The following is a 6,961-nucleotide window of genomic DNA, read 5'->3' on the forward strand; positions in this document are numbered from 1 at the left end:
TAAGATGTATACAATAGAGCACCACATCCTATAATTTTGACCCCTAAATTTAAACACAAAAATTTTTTTAAAAAGAGAGCAGTCTATCTACTACAATGAATTCTTCACAAATTAATCAATACACAAAGTTTTAAAATTACCTTTGTTTTTAAATTTGATGAAGTGGACATACATAAACAACAAATCTGTTTGAAATTATTTTTTATTTTTCTTCTTGTTCTCTGCCTTTTACTCATTCTTTCTTTTGATGTCAAATAGAATGGAATATTTTTCTTTGAAGAATAAAGTATTCTGCTAAGTCAAACCCTTTAAAGTAATATAACGTATTAGCGTCACATCTTATCACTTCTAAAATAATAAAATATATTTTACAATTTCTGATATTAACAGGATGCAGTTAATTCTATATTTTTGAAACCTTGTGTCTCAACTTAATAGACAGGTATCCCAAATGCAGTGATGGTCAAATGGAGATTAGAAAGACACAGAATGCTCACTCCAGGGTACACTGAGCAGTAGGTAATACTTCTCTAAAATAAGGGGCAAAAGCAAAGGTGCAAACCAACAAGTCTTTGCTTACAAAAATGGGAAGTAGGTCCCCGGAATCGCAGTGAGAGTTTTCTTGGACTTGGTTTGATTTCTAATCCTACAGATGAGCAATATTTGCATAAATCATTTTGCCAGTGAGGCAGGGTGGAGGACAATGACTGAACTAGAAGCAATATATTCAGTTGCCTGAGAGAAGTAACAGATAAAAGAACTCATTTGCTCACAAACCCTGTCACAAAGATAATTCTCATTACCTTGGAAATGACCTTGAACCCTTCACTGGTGAAAGACAGTAGAACAGTGCAGTTCCCCAAATGTGACTCAAGGACATTTCACACAATTCAATTATATTCAAATATAAAGCTAATAGGCAGAAATTTTTGAGCTTGAAATAACTCAGGGGATATACTGGTCATATATTGCTCGTAAGCTTTCATTTAACTTACTGCTTGAGAATGAACTTCAGGCAACTTTGAGATGATGAAGAAACTCTGGCAATAGGAATGTGTGACCATGAATACGTTGAATATGGAGCTTAAGTTCATAATACAACATATGAACATGATAAACCTTAAAATTTTGGAAAATTCATAAGTAAAAAGTGATGTCAGGGAAAGGAGAAGAGAAATTTGCAGATATTGTCATTTTTTCATTTTTTTATGTGTGAAAATTATTTAAAGCTAATAAAATATCAGTTGTTTGGGTAACTTAATTATTTGTTAGTAAACTAACTTCTTTGTAGAGAACTTCCTTATGTAGTAAAACAGTAAAATATATAAAATATGACCATATTAAATCAAGATAGGAAGGAAGACAATATAATTACATTAAATAAGAAACAATAAGTAGCAAGTTGTCAAAGATATATAGGAAATTATAGAGAAATTTAAGAGAGTTCTTTGGCAACTTCATGAAATAAATTTGTGAACGTAGATAAAAGATGATTTTCATGAACATATATATTATCATAACTGATGCAGAAGATATAGAAAGTCTAAACTGAAAAATATGACATAATAAATAAAATTTCCAAGAGATTCTCTCCTTGAGAAAGCACCAGGCCTGGATTTTTCCACAGAGGTACCTCAAAGAAACTTTAAGTAACAGATTCATTCTATACCATTTAGCATTATCCTTTACTGAGAGGGGAAAACAAGGAAGTCATTTAGGTATTTTGATGAAGAAAGTTTCATATCAAAATCTAACATAGAATGTAAACACAAAAATATCTTATCTCCAGATCAATCTTACTGATAAATATCAATGAAAAAATCCTAAATACAATTTCAACAAAAATAATTCATCAACTGATTAAAAGGATAATAAAATTCCATGATGTATCGTGTTTATTCTAAAAATACAAAGATCCCTGCATATCAGAATGTCAATTATATAATATACCACATTTATAGATCAAATATTAAAATATCTAAACAAATCTGAAAAGGCATTTAATAACATAAAATTGCAATTAACAAGAAGTTTTGGTTAAAACTCTCAAGAAGTAGGAATGAATGGATAGTTCCTTCACATGATGAAATACACTCACTTTATCCCAAAAAGCAACATTATGCTCAATGAGAAAACTGGAAAGTTTGCTACTAAAATAATGAAAGCAAACCAACAACATTTAACAATACTAGGCAATAAGAACAAAACAAGAACAAAAAAATAAAAGTTGTAGAATTTGATGGAGAAATGGGCACTATTGTTATATGAAGGTAACAATTCTTGACCTGAAAAAAAATCCAAGAATGTAAGTTTATAGAATTCAAGCAAGGATCAGTCAGCATAGAAAATGGAAGAAAAGTTATTACATGATAGGAACAAGAAAGATTTAAATATGCTTGTTAATAAGTTTAACAAGCGGTCAAGTTCTAGATAAAAAAATTTAGAGAGACAAAAAAATGTTTTATAAGATGAAAAAACATTATATGTGCTTATTTAGAAGGACTCCACAACATTAAAGTAGTGATTCTCACTAAATTAATTTATTAATTTAAAATTATTCCAAGAAAAATACTATTTTTTTAAACTTCTAGGCAGGGAATTCCCTGGTGGTCCAGTCATTAGGATTCCCATGCTTCCACTGCAGGAGGCATGGGTCTGATCCCTGGTCAGGGAACGAAGGTCCATCATGCCATGCGGTGTGGCCAAAAAGAAAAAAAAAAATATTTAAAGTACTAGGCAGATTTTGCAGAAAAAAACCCAAATAATCAAAAAGTCCAGGGTAATTCTAAAAAAACTTTTTTAATTGCGTGTAGCCATTATTCTTATCAGATATAAAACATTAAACTATAATAACCAAACAGCATGGTATAGGTGAGCATATAGACAGCAGGGCAATGCAAAATAATAGAAGGTCTCTTTTTTCTTAAATTTGCAAAGATTAGAAACAATATAGATGTTCATCATGGTAGAACTACTTAAATGAATTGTATAAATATACACTATTCAGTACTATGCATCCGTAATAAATAAAATACACACATGCACACATGCAATAGAGACACAGAGAGAGAGAGAGAAAGAGAAAGAGAGAGAGAGCAATTTACATGAACATTTCTGGAAATTAACACAATAATCTGGTAATGATAATGCCTCTGGGGAGAGAAACAGTGTATCAGTGACCAGAGATGGAGGAAAACTTAATTTTGATAAGACATGCTTTTGCGCATTTTGCACCTAACCTATTCGAGATATAAAATTTTATCATTTAAAGTAGCTATTTTGAATATTATTTCAATGTATTCAATCAGAAATTACTTCAGGGATTGTCAGTCTTTGAGGTTCAGCATTGTGACACCAGTAAAAAGAATCAATGTATTGACTGAGAAGAAATAACACATGCTGTTATTGAATAGATTCATTGAACTGATAGAGTCATCGTGACAGAAATAATTCAACTAATATTCATTCATTTGGATACTAACCTTTGCAGAACTGATAAATCTTTCATGATTCAGTATTTTATCACCAACACATAATGGGCAATTAAATCATTTGCATTGATTTGCCTATAGTGCTTTCCAAAGCAATGAGGGGGAAAAGACGTAAAATACAAGAACTAAAAAGGCAATTTTAGTTCTATGACAAGCCTGAGACATGCAAAACCTTGCAACATTTCCAATAAATATACCCCAGGTGATCATTCTACTGAAAACTGTAGTCCAAACTATAATCAGTGTCTGTAACTTAGCTTTATTTTCTGTCATCAAGCAAAAGATGATCCCTAAGTTAATATCTAAGTACAGTGTAACAATTAAATTTGGTGTAACTCCTACCACTTTTGTAAAAAGTACTTAGGTTTTCTGAGATAATAGGAGCTTCCAATTTGTTTTATTAGAATCAGGATGTGATTTCATGCAGACAGTGAAATCCGTGGCCAAATCACAAAAAACCAAGCAGAGTGTTTTACTAGCCTTTGTCTATATGAAGCCAAAAAGCCAATTTTAATACATTGTTTAAAATACTTAATTCTTTTCTATTTATATGAAATCAATGAGTAAATGTCAAAATTGTTTATTTAAAATTTTCTGCTTTATTAATAACCAATGTCAAGTAAGCATTAGAAAACAATTACTGGAAAATTGTATCTGATGCCAGTGTTTGTCACTCTTGTAGATTTTTCTTTTATTTCATCTCAATAGCATCTAACTCCATTTAAAAATGAAACATTGGGTCTTGAAAGTCAGTTAAGAAATTTTATTTCTCCTTCAAAATACAACTAAATTTAACATGAACAGAAAATTCCAGAGAGTGAATGTAAACTAGCTCCTTTGGCTTCATCCTTATGTGAATGCTACAATATACTTAGTCATATAAATAATGTTATTATAAATATTGAGGATATCCATGAAAAAAATGCCAATATTAGCTAGGATGAGGGCAGATGTATATTACTATTTTTTATGCACACATGGAAAAATTGAAGTTTATTATAGAACCCCACTCAGAAAAGAGTCAAAAACCAAACTAGATCTTTAATCTGTAAACCTCAAAATTCCAAAGCCACACACATTCTCTGAAGTCACACTTCATCCTTTGTTTTGGAAGTATATTTATTATGTGTCTCATTTACTACAAAGCTGACAAAGTGGGGAACTCCCTTAAAATCATGGGGTTTCTGCATGCAGATTATCTTGGCAAAGACATATAGTAGAAGAAAAATGGGTTAATAATTCTCATGTGTTGTTGGCTTAGGCAGAGAAGCTCATCAGTATATCACTGTTTATGTGACATCTTTCCTGTTCATATTGTTTTTGTTGTTAAAAGAATGATCATATACGAAAGACTTTGACCTTCAGTTATGTTTAAAAATACAGAATGAATGAGATTTTCTTCTCAGTATAGTCTCTACTAACATTTTATTCTCCATTTTTAGTATTTTGATATTTATTATACCAATATTGTAAATTTTATTAATTTGTATTATTCAGTGCTATGGCTTCAATTCACCTTGTTTCTCTGGTATTTTTATTCTTATCTTCATCATTTTGCAGATATCATGTTGCTTGTTTGAGTGATATAGGTATCATTAGGTATGTTATTATAATTACTATATAATAAAAATATTGTTTTCATAATAGTTTAATTCATTCATGTAACAGTTACTGAGTAGAAATGGTGATTTAGATCTGGGTTAATATTTCAGTAATAATGATGATTTAAATATGATTCCTGCTCTCAAGGAGCTTAGGTTAATGAGAGAAGTCATGTAAACAAATAAAAACAATCTCCTGTCACATCTACCTTTTTTATGTGTAAAATCATATGACTTAGGTTTTGTAATTTTAAACACTGAAAACACTACCATTAACATGTTGTTGATAATAACAGGTGTGTCCAAGCTACAATTTGTCTTTTCATAAAAAGTTAGCACTCTAATAATTCTAAACTATTTAAATCTATTAAACTGTACCATGGAAGCACAAGGGAAAGAACTTTGAACTTGCCAGGAGAAAGACAGGGATGTTTTCACACAAATGTCAGATGTTAGTTTCTAAGATATTGGCTCTAAGGGTTCATCTTTTTTACTTTTTTTTTCAATATCTTCTACTTAAACATATCCCTGATTAAATTAAATTCAATTATTTTGGCCTTCATTATCTAGAAAATGAAATACTAGAATTTTTACTTGTAAAGTATACCAATTAGTTTGGCTATAATTAACTGAGAGTTTACCATTATGAACATGTTTCCAGAATGGTAATAAAATGGGTCTATGTACAGCAAAAATGAACATGAGATGTAATATATTAATTATATTAAACACAAATAGTCCAGATGATCTGACTTGCTGTGATATAAGCTAAAATGTCACTTGAGATAATTAAAAAAGACCAAATTAACAGTTTGGGATATTTTTTCATGCAGCTGTCGTTCACATTTGCCTTATTTTCCTTATGCGTTTTAACTTCAAATCACAAAACTACTTTTGCTTGTAATTTCTCATTCTCTTATCTTGATATTTAACACATAGCACCTTTTTTATCAAAGAAGCAAAACCCACATGAAAAATAACGTAATTCAGAGAAAACCCAGATAACTCATTTTGTGACCTGGAATTGAACCCCAGCGGCAGTTAGCAAGTTGCTGAGCAAAGTGTGTTATACACGTATTACATGAATGAGTGTCCACTTGGCACACATAATTCTCTGGCTATGTTATTTATGCACAACGTGGTAACATGAAACAGACTCTTTCAGAATGAAAAGTCCAGTGAGTTATGGTGCTCTTTTTAGCTGAAGTTTTATTTTACAACCTAATGAATGCAGGTAATTTGAGGTTAGACTAAGCTTAATCGATGTGAAATAAAAAAGCCAACTGATTGCAAAGCATGGCTTCATTGGCCTGCCATTTTCTCTTTAAAATATCTTTCTTTTTTATGTGTGAAATCATATGACTTAGGCTTCATAACTTCAAATACTGAAAACACCACCTATAAATATGTTGTTAGCAATAATAAATAAGTTGCTGGCAATTGTAGATTGTTGTACCCCCAATCTACAGTTTATCTTTGCATAAAATTTTAGCACTGTTAGACCAAAGTGTTTAAATTTATTACATTTTAAATAGGTACCTAAGAGTGGAAACCTCAGTTAATGACATAAGGAAAAGTTCAGATAATCATCCCTATTGAACAGCATCCAGGATTTAATGGAAAGGGGAAATTTGTCTCTAAAGGAGATAAAAGTTAGTTCAAGATGTGTAGTACAGTATAATTATCTCAATTTCCACATGATTTTGAAGCTCTGAGAGATGAACAGGAAACTGAATCACGTATAGGAGACATCTTCTGTTTCTACTTTGAATTCCTTATCATGCTATGACATTTGGGACTACTATTTTTCTTCTGCTAAGTTAAAGGCTTTATAAGGTTAAACTCCATGTTCTAAAATAAAAATTGCTA

This window comes from Orcinus orca, chromosome 9 (genome assembly GCF_937001465.1).
Source record: "Orcinus orca chromosome 9, mOrcOrc1.1, whole genome shotgun sequence".
NCBI classification, from domain to species: domain Eukaryota; kingdom Metazoa; phylum Chordata; class Mammalia; order Artiodactyla; family Delphinidae; genus Orcinus; species Orcinus orca.